This window comes from Vulpes lagopus, chromosome 18 (assembly GCF_018345385.1).
Source record: "Vulpes lagopus strain Blue_001 chromosome 18, ASM1834538v1, whole genome shotgun sequence".
NCBI lineage: Eukaryota > Metazoa > Chordata > Mammalia > Carnivora > Canidae > Vulpes > Vulpes lagopus.
Genome location: NC_054841.1, coordinates 27,522,894 through 27,537,046, shown reverse-complemented (window position 1 = coordinate 27,537,046; position 14,153 = coordinate 27,522,894). Strand labels below are relative to the sequence as shown.

The 14,153-nt window shown below is 47.6% G+C and overlaps 1 long non-coding RNA gene across 1 annotated transcript; it reads left to right on the top strand.

Annotated features, from left to right (window-relative positions):
• Nucleotides 1-392: 392 nt before the first annotated feature.
• On the top strand, nt 393-7,590 carry LOC121478362. The gene is made up of 3 exons (XR_005984461.1): nt 393-493; nt 4,830-5,003; nt 7,003-7,590. It is a non-coding gene; the product is annotated as an uncharacterized LOC121478362 (long non-coding RNA).
• The last annotated feature ends 6,563 nt before the right edge of the window (nt 7,591-14,153 follow it).

Sequence of the window (14,153 nt, the reverse complement as noted above, 5' to 3'; positions counted from 1 at the left end):
AAGAGGTGCAAATAGATTTTATCTGCTCGAGGTACAATTGACCTGTGTCCCTCCCAGCCCTCTTGGAAGAAAATAATTTTACATCTTGAGCAAATTAATTTCAGCATCCTTCATCTACATATGTGTGTGTGTATCTTCTCTTTGGATTCTTCTTCGAACTAGTTCTTGACACTGGTTCCCTCATAAATTAATGATATAAATCAAAACTTTGCAACATGTTCATGTTATATTTGGATGAAAGGCATAGTTTTATTCTTTTGTAAAAATTATCTTCTAACAAATATAATCTCTCTTGTTAAATATTTGTGTAATGAAAGCTGGGATTATTAGTGAGGGTGCTTTCATGGCATTCTGTACTTCCTGTAGCACTAGTTTAATAATTATTTTTGCATTATCTTTTTCACTAAAAGCTCCATGAGGGCAAGGACCTTGTCTGACATACTCACCACTACGTTCCCCAGAGACCAGCATGGTACCTCCTGACACATAGCAGGTGGGTACATATACATGGATATGTATGCATGTATGTGTGTGTGCATATATACACATGTATATATGCATGTTTGTTTATGTGTACACACACACACACACACACACACACAGAATACATTGTGTTCTGCCCAGGTTAGAATAGACTTAGACCTCTCTTTGAAGTTCCCAGTATTCAATGGAATCCTTTTTGGAAAAAAGATTCAAATTTCTGGGGTGAATTTAATAAATCAAAGGAGGAAAGAAAGAAAAGAGAGAAAGAGGGAGGGAGAAAGGATGGAAGGAAAGGAAGAAGGAAACCAGCAATGATTCTTTCTGAGTGAACAGGCAGTGGCATTGAAGCTGCACCCCAGCCCCCCAGCCCCTCAGCTTCAGGCACCACCTATCCTCACCAATCAGGTAACAGAGCCCAACATGCTGGGCAGGCTGCTGAGCATTCTGCTGAGGAAGAGTTGTGATTACGGAGCCATCCCTTCCTCCCACCACACTGCCTCCTCCTTTCCAGACTCCTCTCTGCCCCTTTGCCCAATCCAGCTTCCTTGCGAGTCACCTTCCTGTGCTGTTCTACAGTTGCTGGCTGCTTCTCAGACGCCTGGCCTGACCTTTAGTCCTCTCCACCTTGATCATCTCCAGGCAAAAGCCCTCTAACCGACTTGTGCTGATGCCATCAAATCATCAAATCTCTATCCAGGACCTGAGAGGTCATCTTCCTTAAGTGTGTGCTAGAAGCTGCCAGAAACATCAGGATGATTAAAATAGCCCCCTAAGGACCTAGTGGGAGAGATGATGTCTGTCCCTATGGAGTCTTCACACAATGGAGGATACTGGTGCCCACACACCTTCTTCTCATCTGTGGCAGAGACCACCAGTTGCCCCTAATGTCCGTTCTCCCTTTCTACAAAAATAAAACCTCTGACTTTTGGCTGAACAATTAGCCACACAGAATAAAGACTACATTTCCCAGCCTTCCCCTTGCAGCTGTTATAGCCACATGACCAAGCTCTGACCAATGGCATGCAAATAGAAGTGATAGGCGCCTTTTCTAAGTCATGGCTGCCCCTTGCCTTTCCCTGTGCCCACTGGCTGTGTGTAGGTATGGGGAAGCCACCTGAGACCATGGGATCAAGCCAATACCCTAGGGATGCCAGAGCTACAAGATAGAAGAAGCCTGAGACTCCATCTCCATTGAACTAGTCTTGGATTATATACACCCAGGCCTGAGAGAAATAAAATTCTATCATCTTTTTATTTTTTTTTAAGATTTTATTTTTATATATCCATCAGAGACACAGAGAGAGAGAGAGAGAGAGGCAGAGACACAGGCATAGGGAGAATCAGGCTTCATGCAGGGAGCCTGATGTGGGACTTGATTCCAGGTCTCCAGGATCATGCCCTGGGCTGAAGGCAGGTGCTAAACCGCTCAGCCACCCAGGCTGCCCCAAAATTCTACCTTCTTTTTGCTATTACTACTTTGGATTTGTGTTAGAACAGATGAACCAAAAAAAAAAAAAAAAAGAACAGATGAACCTATATACTCTCTATTCTAATTGTTCATCCATTTCCTTTGCAATAGAATTCAAGCAATAACAAATATTTGTTAAGTGCTGAGTATGTGCCAGACACTGTTTGAAAGTCTGGGAATACAGAGAGTCTCCAATATGATGGAGCATACATTTTAGTAAGTGCATAATTGTGTCTGAGTCATATTTGATTCCCTTTTTTCTATTGTTCCTCCTCCTTCACTACTCATCTCCCATGCTCAGTGACAAGCATAACCATATACCACACCCGACGAATGATGAAAGAGAGGCAGTGAAAAGAAGTGGAAAAGATGTGGGATTTGTAGCCACATGTTATATTTAAGTTCTAGCTTAACCTCTCAGGACTTAGTTCCCTCATTTGTGAAATGGGAATAAAAGTACAATTATGTCTTATGGTTTCTGGGGGTGGAAGACAAATTGAGCTAATGAATGGAGAACTTATAGCACAGTGTTTAACACATAGCCTGTGCTCAATAAAACATGGTTGCTAGAATATTAATATTAATATTAATATTAATATTAATAATAACCTGAGTAAAAAATAATAACTACCTGAGTGCAAGAAAATACTGGGGTCTCTTCTGACCTAACTTTGCTTGAGAAGCTAACACCTAAGTGTTCTTCACCCCTTCCCCATCTCCTTTTCTCCCTCCCAAGGCCATTCTTTTATTCCCTTTGTCAAATCCATGCCAGTTCTTGGGGTTTCTGCTGTCAACTCTCCCTGAATGAAGAGCTAAGGTCTAAGGAAATCCTCTTCTCCACCCAGTCTACAGCCAGATCCTGAAACCAGCCTTCTCTCACTGTTCGGAGGTGGGCTCTCCTCACTTATTTGCCCTCCCAGATCGGGGGAGTGGAAATGACCAGTCTAGAAAGCTAAACCTGGTTATAAGTCTCTGCCCATCACTAACTCTCAGTATGGTTGTGCATAGTCACTTTGCCACTTTAGAAGTCAATTTCTCCCCCCACAAAAACTTACCAAACTTCTACTCATCCTTCAAGACTCAGTTCAACTCCCACCCTCTTTGTGAGTCCTCCCATCATCCCCTCAGACAGAGTTTGTAGTTCTCTCCTCTGTGTCCTTCCCATGGTATGATCATTCCTCTATTATAACAGCCATCACGTTATGTATAACTACTTCCCAGCTGTCTTTCTCTACTAGACATGGAGCCCCGTACAAGGACAGATTGTAGCTTATCTAGTCTTTATCCTAGTACCTAGTACAGGTAACCTAGCAAGTGATACAGAAAATGACACATAAATGGATGGATGATTGGATGAGTGGATACAGGTGGATGATTAAATGATTATATAAATTATATGTGGTTATATAGACATCAGACATAGATGATGATAGATGTGGCTAATAAATAGTAGATATTTAGTGAAAGAGTGAATGAAGGATGAATGGTGAGTGAAAGAGGAATGGATGAAGAATAAATTGATGAGTTCATGATTGGCTTGTGAATGATAGGTAGATACAAAGAACTGGATAAGAAACACACATTCAATGGATACTTGATGCATGAGAAGCGATGGATGGATAAATGATGAATGGAATAATGGGTAGATGGATGAGGAATAAATAGATGAATAGATGCATAAATAATGGATGATGAGGAACTGGTGAATGAATGAGAGATAGTGGATGGCTATTAGTGGCTGGTGAATGGTGGACAGATGAGTGATGGATACAGGGTAAGTGGACAGACAGAATAACGATAGCTGGCTGGCTCGCTGGTGGAATAGATGTATGGATGATAAACAGATTGATGAGGGATGGGTATAGAATGGAGGATAGGTAGATGGATAGTGGATTGGTGGTGAATTCATGATGATGGATAAGAAATAGATGGTGAGTGAAGGATGAGTGGATGTTTGACTAGATGGATGATGAGTAGGTGATGAATGAATTGTTGGCATTTGAATGAATGTATGAAAATGGATAAATTATAGTTGGATAGATTGATGGATGATGTGTGAACAGTTCATGAATAGATGTGTGTGTTACCATGGATATTCTTCAAGCCCTAATATTCTGTGAGTCCTTCTAGCCTTGATATTTCGTGACTTCTCTCTCTTGGGAAAGAAATGAAACTGATATTTGATAAGCTTCCATGAGCCAGGTATCTTCATGGGTGCTTGACTTATGTCATCTCAAGTAATCATTGTGACAACATTGCAAGGCATGTATTATTATGCTTGCTTTACTAATGAGGAAAATAAGGCTCAGGGGAGGAAGCCTGGCTCGACTTTGCTTCGTATCTGTTTTCTTCTCCTTGTAGTGGCAACACATCCCCTCTGCTAACCATTTCACACATCTCTGCACTGTTCATGGCTTGCCTCCTCCAAAAGCCTCCCCACATCCTGGCCCTCAGGGATCCCTCTCTTCCGCACTCTAGACCTCCTACCTTTACCCTTCTCTAACTTTCATTTGGTTCCTACCATGATTTACAATTTTCATCACAATAACCGTTTATTGAACACCCACTATGTGCTCAGCACTGATCTTGGAGCTCCACATATGTTACCTCATCTTATTTCCATGAGAGCCCTAAAGGTAGGTATTGTTAATCTCATTTTAAATGTGAGATAGCCAAGACTCAGAGAAGCTCAGTGACTTGCCCAAGGTCACCAGCTAGTTAGAAGATAAAGGTGTAACTCTGGTCAGTTCGAGTCCAAAGCCTGCCTCTTAAACCTTAATGCTATATCTCCTCTTGGCTACTGTTGTATTTGACTACCCATGTCTGTTTGTGTGTATGCCCATGTGTTTGTGTCTTATCTCTCCATGGATTGGAACAGAGACACTTCACACATTTCCCGAAAACCCCTTCAGTGCCAGACACAAAGAAGAACCACAGAACATCACTGCGGAAAGAGCCATGTTGGACGTTTTGCAATTCAACTCCTTTATGTTCCCAGTGAGATCGCTTGGGCTCAGAGAAGTGATGAGACATCCTCAAGGCCACCCAGCAGGTTAGTGGCTGGTCTGGGACCCAACCTGGGCCTTGGTGCTCAGCAAAAATTTATTGATGAGGGGTGCCTGGGTGGCTCAGCAGTTGAGCATCTGCCTTTGGCTCAGGGCATGATCCCAGGGTTCTGGGATCGAGTCCCGCATTGGGCTTCCTGCAAGGAACCTGCTTCTCCCTCTGCCTATGTCTCTGCCTCTCTCTCTGTGTGTCTCTCATGAATAAATAAATAAAATCTTTAAAAAAATTATTGATGAAACTGAGCCTTCTGGAACTGCTGAGCTGGGTTCTGGGAATAATAATAATAATAATAATAATAATAAATATTAAAAAATACGAAGCAGGAAAAACTCTCAGTCCATACCCTTTGTTCCACCAGGTGGTAGAAACTTAATCTTGGTCAATTCTGGGTGTCATCTTTCACTTTTTCCCCCCTCAGGTCACATATTCCCCCACTTCCTTGTGTGTGTAGGAAGCGTCCTGGTCCAGGGAGCCTACACACCCCCTCAGACATGCAGGTGTGTGACTTCCTTAAGTCAACTCAGGAGTAAGGCCCTGGGTTTTGCTTTCCAAACCCTCAAGATGACCTGAAGTTCCTGTGTTCTTTCTGCAGGGTCACACACCAGCATCTCCACTCACCACAGCATCCTCTGTCTCACTCTCTGTATTACTTGGGATGCTAATTCAGCTATTGTAACACAGGCCAAACTAACCATGTCCTAAGATTGAAGTTGATTTCTTGGGCAGCCCAGGTGGCTTAGTGGTTTAATGCCGCCTTCAGCCCAGGGCCTGGTCCTGGAGACCCAGGATCGAGTCCCATGTCAGGCTCCCTGCATGGAGCCTGCTTCTCCCTCTGCTTGTGTCTCTGCATCTCTCTCTCAATCTGTGTCTCTCATGAATAAATAAATAAAATCTTAGAAAAAAAATAAAGTTGAAGTTGATTTCTCCATCATTAACCAGTAAAGGGGAAGCCATCCAGGCTGACGTGGAGTCCCATGCCTCAGAGACCCTGGTTCCTTCCACTTTGTTGCTCTGACCTCCTTCACATGTGGCTTTCATCTTGTGGCCTAAGATGGCTGCTCCATCCAGCTCCTACCACCTGGTCAAATCCTAGCTGGCAGGAATGGGAGGAGAGGCGGGCCAAGAGAAAGTCCCTTTTTTCTTTAAATACATGTCACAGAAGTTGAAGACACCATTTGGCTTACAGACCCCCATCAGAGCCCTGTCCTATGGCCACACCTATCTGCAAGGGAGAATGGGAATGATAATCTTCAGCTGTGTGGTCATCTGACGCTCCAGGAGAGAAAGTCTGATCATTGCGTGATAATTAAATATTTCTGCTATACTTCCTTCTCTCCACCTCCCTGATCATCTTTATCTCATTTTCTAATTAGGAAAACCAATTTTGACTCATCTATTCTCCCTTTTTTAGTTATGACATAAATTGTATACCCTCAAATTACTCAGGGTTTTGACTCAATGTCCCCAACTCTTGCAAACCAAAAGCTTTGGCCTTTGAGCCTCAGAAACAAATTCCCCCCATTTCTGCCTCATCATCTCTTCCCTACGGTGATGGAGTCCACGAACAAATTGAGAAAAGGTAGCATACAAAGAAATGCAGAAGATGCTGTCAGTGTCACAAAATGTTTTATTGCTATGGACACAACTCAGGCCTCTCCCTTTCCTGCTCAGTCTTGGGTGGTTTCCCCTGATCCTAGACGCTCAGTCTTAGTTTAAATGACAACCTTTCAAAGAGGCATTTTCGGCCTACCCTGTTTGTTTCCTTTATAACAGACATCACAAAATGTAAGCTATAAATCTATACACTTTATTTGGCTTGTGAATAACATGGGGGAAGGGACCATCTCTCTCTCTTCATCTTTATATCCCCAGTGCCTGGCACAATGCCCAACACACAGTAAGATGTTCACAAACACATTTGATTGAGTGATGAGACTGTGTGCCAGGGTTCCATGAAGTTCAGAAAATGTTCATATCTTTTCCAGGTGATTGAAAATAGAGTGGATGTGACTCCACTTACAGTGAGTGGCTTTGGAAGAACTAGGCTTCTTTGACCCTAGAAGTTAAATTATCAACGCAGGTGGGGCTTTTCCCAGTGGATACCAATGGAGGAGGCATGCTGGAGGAACAGATGGGCTACTACATCTTGAGAAATACCCCCCACCTCAACTCCCAGCCTGTGTCAAGATGCTATCACCCATTCAGGACTTAAATCAACCCAGGAAAAAAAAAAAGGAGGAAGCTTGACTCTGTTGTATTCAAATCTGAAATGACTGGTGTTTGTCTAGATTTGATTGACATCTGCATTTTCTGGCATCAGGAAAAATAGGTACTCAGGTGAAGCAAAATTCAGTTATAGAAAATGGGGTATTGGAGTGGCTGGCTGGCTTAGTCAGTAGAACATCTGACTCTTGCTCTTGGGGTCATGTGTTCAAGCCTCGCGTTGGGTGCAGAGATGACTTACTTACTAAATAAATAAATAAAAGCTTAGAAAATGGGGTGTTATATTACTTGTATAACTGAGTACATGATTGATAGGTGTGTTTTGGCCATATTAGAATGATATCATCCTGGGATCACAGATGGATTAACTTACAAAAACTTACATCACAGAGTTAAAGTCATTCAATCTTAGAATCACAAAAGATTAGAATCATAAACTGTGTTCAGAAAGAACATTAGAGATTGTCTCAGTTTGGATTGCCCTGAAGCAGAGCCTGAGACAAGGATTTGGGCGCCACTAGTCCAGGAAGTCAGAAGGATCTGTGAGAGTGAGACAGAGAAGGGAGGAAAGGCAATAGAGGGTGAGCTATCATGTCAGTTTCCAATATGGGCAACTATGTTAGATCTCACTGCAGACCTTCTGAGTGACCAAGGGGAATCGCCTCCAAAGGATACGAGGCTGAAACATTTACCCGCTAAGTCCCATTCCCCAATGATTGAGGGTTGCCACTGGGAGCATCAAAATCTTCCCAGGTCCTGGTTGAGAGAGGTTCCAGGTCTTCAGAGAAACCAGATAATGGGCCCTTGAAATGGGGTGCTGTCAGTGAGTTGGGAAGGGCCACTGCTGCTATGGTTAAAGTTGGTGGTAGGTTGAAGGGATGAGGTGTGGGACACCAATAATAGCTAATGGTCCAGTTATACCCCAGAACAAGAATTCCCATCTAAAGGTCTGGACCAGGAGTCTACAAGCTGTGTGAGTCTGATGGTTTCATTTTGTTTCATCAGCACTTTGTGAAAATGAAGTTGGAATCTAAAGGTCAATAGGAGGGGCACCTGGGTGGCTCAGTGGTTGAGCATCTGACTTTGGCTCAGGGCCTGATCCCAGGGTCCAGGATCAAGTCCCACAATCAGGCTCCCCACAGAGAGCCCACTTCTCCCTCTGCCTGTGTCTCTGCCTCTCTCTCTTTCTCTCTGTATGACTATCATAAATAAATAAAATTTAAAAAAAAAAAAAAAAAAGAATAAAGACCTGTAGGAGATTCATGCCATCCTCAAGTCCCCTACCACTCCCCATTGCTCACATGTCTTCGGATTCCTGTCACCTGCCTGGTTCCCAGAGACATTTGACTTTGAGGGCCATGCATCAGTGACAGGATCCTTAAGATCTTTGTTTCACATCTGCATCTCTAGGTCCCTGACACACAGCCTGGCCCATGATAGAGCCTAATAAACTTTGCCAGTAAATGTAGCCTCTGCTTGCATTTTTCTCTGCCTGGGAGCTCACCCCTTCCAAGGCTGCCTGTTGTATTGTCTACTAGCCTCCCCCACCCCCTCCTGCCAGGCCCCCAGGCATTCCCAGTGGGGACTGGGGGTGCAACTCCCTGCTTGGGGTGAGCAGCAGGTTAATTTCCTCCTGGAGCTTCCCTCGGCAAACAATGAGACAATGGCCAGCCGGAGGTGGCCTGCGTAAGACAGCAGAGGAGGGGAAGTTGTAATCTGTGCGTGAAGCCAGAGGGCGGGCAAAGGGGCGAGAAAAGCAACCCGGCCAGACCGGGTCCTCCACCCAGCTGGCCCCTGGGACTGCTGCAGGCCCCAACCTGAAGGTCACCTGAGTCGCTCTTGAGGAAAACAGCCACAAACCACCATCATCGAAGAGAAAGCACGGATGGGTGGGGCTCCCCCCCACCACCCCTTCCCAGTCTAGATGGTTCTAGCTCCTCTCTGCACAACCCCATCTGCCCACTTTCTGGGCTTGGCTGGCAGGAAGACAGCCCCAGACAGACACATCTGATTCTGGCCATGTTCTGGCTGTGTGACCTTGGGGTGTGTTACTTAATCTCTCCGGGCTTTGATTCTTTATAAAAGGGTACTAATGCTACCTCCTTCCTCTGGTTGTCAAGAGGATTCCATCCCTCTGTTCATCCATTAGGCACTTATTGGGCACTCTGCTGGATGCTGGGGATACAGGTGTAGAGGCGACAGTGCTCCTACCTTCATGGAACACACAGTCTTAACATGGAGAGAGTCAATAACCAGGTGGTTGCACCAGAACATGACATTGCAACAGTGATAGGGGGGTTACCAGGAGAGGAGGCACCTGTGGAACACTGGGGGCACCTGGGTGGCTCAGTCAGTTGAGCATTAGACTCTTGGTTTTGGCTCAGGTCATGATCTCAGCGCTGTGAGATTGAGTCCCCATGAGACTCTTCACTCAGCATGGAGTCCACTTGAGAGTCTCTCTCCTCTCTCCCTCTGTCTCACCCACCCCCTCAAATAAATTAATTAATTAAATATTTTAAAAAACAGACTGTGCAACATTGGACTCCAGCTGGTCTACAGATCAGGGTGGACAGTTACACTGAGCTGAACAGGGGGTGGACATTTACCAGACCAAGAGGAAGGTGTGTGGATGCTAAAATAAGATGGCATGAAGAAGAGCCAAGAGGCCTGTAAGCCTTACCCGGAGACCAAAAGGGAGCCACTGCAGGTGGCAGCAAAGTGACATGATCCCATCGGCTTGCAGCTAATGAGTGAAAGTGCTCAGCGCAGTGTCTGGCAGTTGGTTCCATCCTTCTCCACGGTGGGGTCCTGTCCAAGCACTGCACGAATGACAAACCACTGCTTTCCCAAACCTCATCACCGTCAGGACTGGGACTCACTGTGCCCATCTTACAGATGAGGAAACAGAGGCTCAGGGCAGGGGAGAGAGGAAAGTAGATGAAGCACACCAGCCTCTCTAGAGAGGGGGAGCAGTTGGAAGGGCATCTCAGGGGGACCCCTGGCCTCCTCTTGCCTCATGCCTCTCCGGGTGGGTTCTTGCCCCCCCTCACCCCAGAGGCTCCCCTAAATCCAGCTCTATACCCAGAAGAGGAAAAGAGCCGCAGGTGGCTCAGGGGTATTCCTATCCCTGGTCCTGACCTCACATGCCCCTAAGAGCTGAGCAGCCTCCTCTAAAACTGCACCCACACCTGGTTTCAAAGCCAGCCTTTGTCTCTGTCACTAGCACCTACCTCCAAGGCAGTGGCTTCACTCCCTGAAGACCCACAGCACCCATCACGGGTTTTGTGGTCTTCCTCTTAACTCTTTAAATGCTAAGAGCTCCACTTTACGCCATAAACTGAGGCTTGAGGAGAAGCATCCTGCCCGTGCTTGCAGAGCCCTGAGGAGGCTGTGGTGAGGTTCCCAGCTGCTCAGCCTGAAAGCCCATGCTCCACATCGACACTTCCCGTAGAACCCCCAGGTGGGTCATTTCAAGGACACATCACTGCACTCTCGGAGCCCTGAAGGCTTCACGGATGGAGACCTGGTCCCTGCCACTCATGGCTGGCACTTTAGAACCTCAGGCGCCCACCAGGTGGCCTCCTGCTTCACTCCTGCTCTGCTCACGGGTTGTCCCAGTAGGGCCCTCCCCAAAACCCTGCACCTGCTTTACTCTTCCCCATGGTAATCGTCTCTGCCTGTGCACACGGGGGACATTTCTTTCTCTATTCATCTGTGAATAGAGTACACAACTCGCACTTGGTCCCTTTCTGTTCACAGTAGCAGCCCATCCTGGCTGTGGGAGGCGCCTCTGCTTAGAGGGCCCAGGGGAATGGGTTTGTTGGGGCCCCAGTTCCCCCCACCCTGCTCAGGAGAACCAGCTATGCTGGAGGTGGGGGTGCTGCTTGGCTGCCAGCAGCTTCCCTCCTCCCAGTGCTGGGACTCCAGCTCCGCATGTTCCAGGAAATCCAGGCCACATTCCCCTCCAGGAACCGCCGCCCAAAGGGACCCTCTGGGGAGAGACAGCATTTTTGAGGAAAAGGGGGGTGAGGGTGCGGGGTGTGGGAGAAAGAGTCACTGAAAAAAAAAAATACTGGCTGGGCCAGGAATGTGCCTGGGTGAATCGGAGCCAAGACTCCTGTCACATCCACAGCTGTGCTGGCCAGGGCAGGGTGCAGGGCGCGGGCGGGGCCGGGTCACTCTCAGGACAGGACACCAGCTGCCAACCTGCTCCTGGCGGGCGGATGGGCCCTCTGCCTCCAGCCTGTTTAGAGGGGAGCTTGGCAAGAGCCTGAGCCAGGAGTCAGAACACTGGGCTCTACCACCCTAATCCATTCTTCAGCTGGGTCCTCAGTTTCCCCATCTGTGTAATGACAAGATTTCCAGAAATGCTGACTTGTGGTGACTTTTCATTAAGAGACTGGTTGAATAAAGTGAGGGACAGTCACATTTTTCAGTTTTTAGTTTGGGGTCCAGGACTCAGGGACTCTGTGAAGTTGAATAGTTTCCTTTGTTCTTGTGCACTTAAAAAAAAAAAAAAGCCATGATTATGAAAATGGGTCCATTGCCTCCCCAGTTACCAAGCGGTCCATGGCACAGAAAGCAAAAACTCCCTGCTGTATATGAAGCCATTTTTATTTTTAAATGGGGAAGTCCTCTGTATACTGACTTGGAACCATGTCAAAGCACAGTGCTAAGTGCAGTACAAAGAGCAGGATGCACCAGTGTCTGTGGTGCAGAACCAGGCTGCACATCTGCATTTGCTCAATGGCCATAAAATGCCTGCAAGGGGCCCCAAACAGGTAACAGTGATCATCTCTAACACCTGAGGGGGACCTGTCACTCAGCACATCGAATATTTCTCTTTTTTCATATCCATATATATTCAGAAAGAGTTCAGATTCTGGAAAGATGGCTCGGGCTCTGGTAGAAACAGTTTTTGAAAGTTTGAAATATCTCATGGTTAAAAAAAGAAGAGAGAGAGAGAGCCCGGTAGGCAGACGCCGGTAAACTCCTCTGCAGTCCCAGTTCAGTGGCCCTGGGTGCATCTGAGGGCAGCTGTCCACCCACTCAGGCTCAAGGAAGACTACCCAGCCCCCAGCTCAGGCAGGCCTCAACACCCACTGCCCAGCATCTTCCTTCTGGATGAATCATGTGTTTGTGGACTAAAATGCAGGGTGATCCCAGCCAGGAAGTCCTTAGAGTCATCAGCATGGAGGCAGCCCCTTAAAGCGGAAAAAACACAGCCCTCAGCGGCTGGAGACACGGGTTCAAGTCCCAGCCTGGCCACTCAATTGACAGCGTGAGCTCTCAATGATCTCAGAGAGAAGGCACTTGCCAGGTCTCAATAACCCTATAGACACTTCTGTACTCACAGGTGGGCTCTTCCAGCCCAGCAGCTCCTCTGTTTGGGGACCACAGGAAGCCCTTGGCAGCAACGAAAGGTAGGAGTGAGGATGAAGGGGGTGTGTTATGCCCTTTTGCCTCTGGCTCTCCAGATACTCAGGTGGAACCGACACCCAGGCAGGACAAAAACAGAACACTAGGACCGTTGACTCTCAAGGACAACACCAGGAGGTAGGTGTCTTTTTCTCCATTTTACAGATGAGGAAACAGAGGCTCATAGAGGGGAAGGAGGCCAACTGAGGTCACATAGCCCTCAGTTGTGCTTTCACCCAGATCACTTGGTGGGACTACTCTACCCCCCTGGGGACAACTCTGTCCTGGCAACCCCAACCTCACACAGAGCCTAGAGGGCCGCTCAGGGGTGCGGCCCATCTCAATGTGAACAGGACTATTTTTAGTGTCCGCAGCAGGGGCTAGGGGCCAAAGCCAGGAGGGACAATGGGGGGAAGGGGGTGGGGCTGCTGGCGGCCGCCCCCGCACCCAGCAGCCGCCCCATTTCCTCGAGGAACCAGGCGGTGCACAATACAAGGAAAGCCTAGTGGGGAGTGGCTGGGGGCTCCCGTGGGGGGGGCTAACCTGGCCCATCAGGGCAGCTGGGGGCCCAGAGTAGGCCTTGTAGACCAGGGGGAAATGGGCCATTAGCCCTGCTGCCTGGCTCTGGGCAGAAGCGCTCATTCATGCTCTACACTGGCACCTTCACTCACTCACACACACGTGCATGCACACACACACACACACACACACACACACACACATGCACACACAGAGAAGGGTCTTTTGTTAACTCCTAAGCAGGGCAGGCCCTCCTCTTCAGCCTCAGAGGCAGAGAACTGGGTTCTGGGGCCTCAACAAGGTGAGATTTTTTCCCCCCAGAGGCCAAGCAGGAATCAATTTGGGTGAGAAATGCTGACATGAGCACCCCAGACACTGGGCCTGTCGGGGAGATGGGTCCCTGGTGGGGAGGGTCTCAGCCTAAGGCTGGGGCTCCCAGTCAGGAGCAGCTATGGACAGGAGCCGGAGGCCTCCCCGGCTGGGCAGGGAGGGCTTCATCCTTGTCTCTATACAAAAGGGATTCTCGCTTTCCTGGACAAGATGATCTGAACTGGATGTCTGAGGTTCTCACACGTCCTCCTATGGCTTAGGGTGGGAGATGGTTCCTCCCCTGCCCCCCCTGCTCTGCCAGCCACCACCGAACTCTGGCCGATGCCTCCCCTTCACACTCATGTTTATGCCATGCCCTCTGCCAGCGATGCCCTCCTCTGCCTCCCCATTCTCCTGCCATCATTATAGGTCTGACAGCAAGGACAGTGACATTCTTTTTTTTTTTTTAAAGGCAGCAAATAACTTTAGAGGCCCTTTTTTTTTTTTTTTAAGATTTTAGTTATTTATTCATGAGACACACACACACACACACACAGATTGAGAGAGAGAGAGAGAGAGAGAGGCAGAGACACAGGCAGAGGGAGAAGCAGGCTCCATGCAGGGAGCCTGACGAGCCCGATGTGGGACTCGATCCCAGGACTCCAGG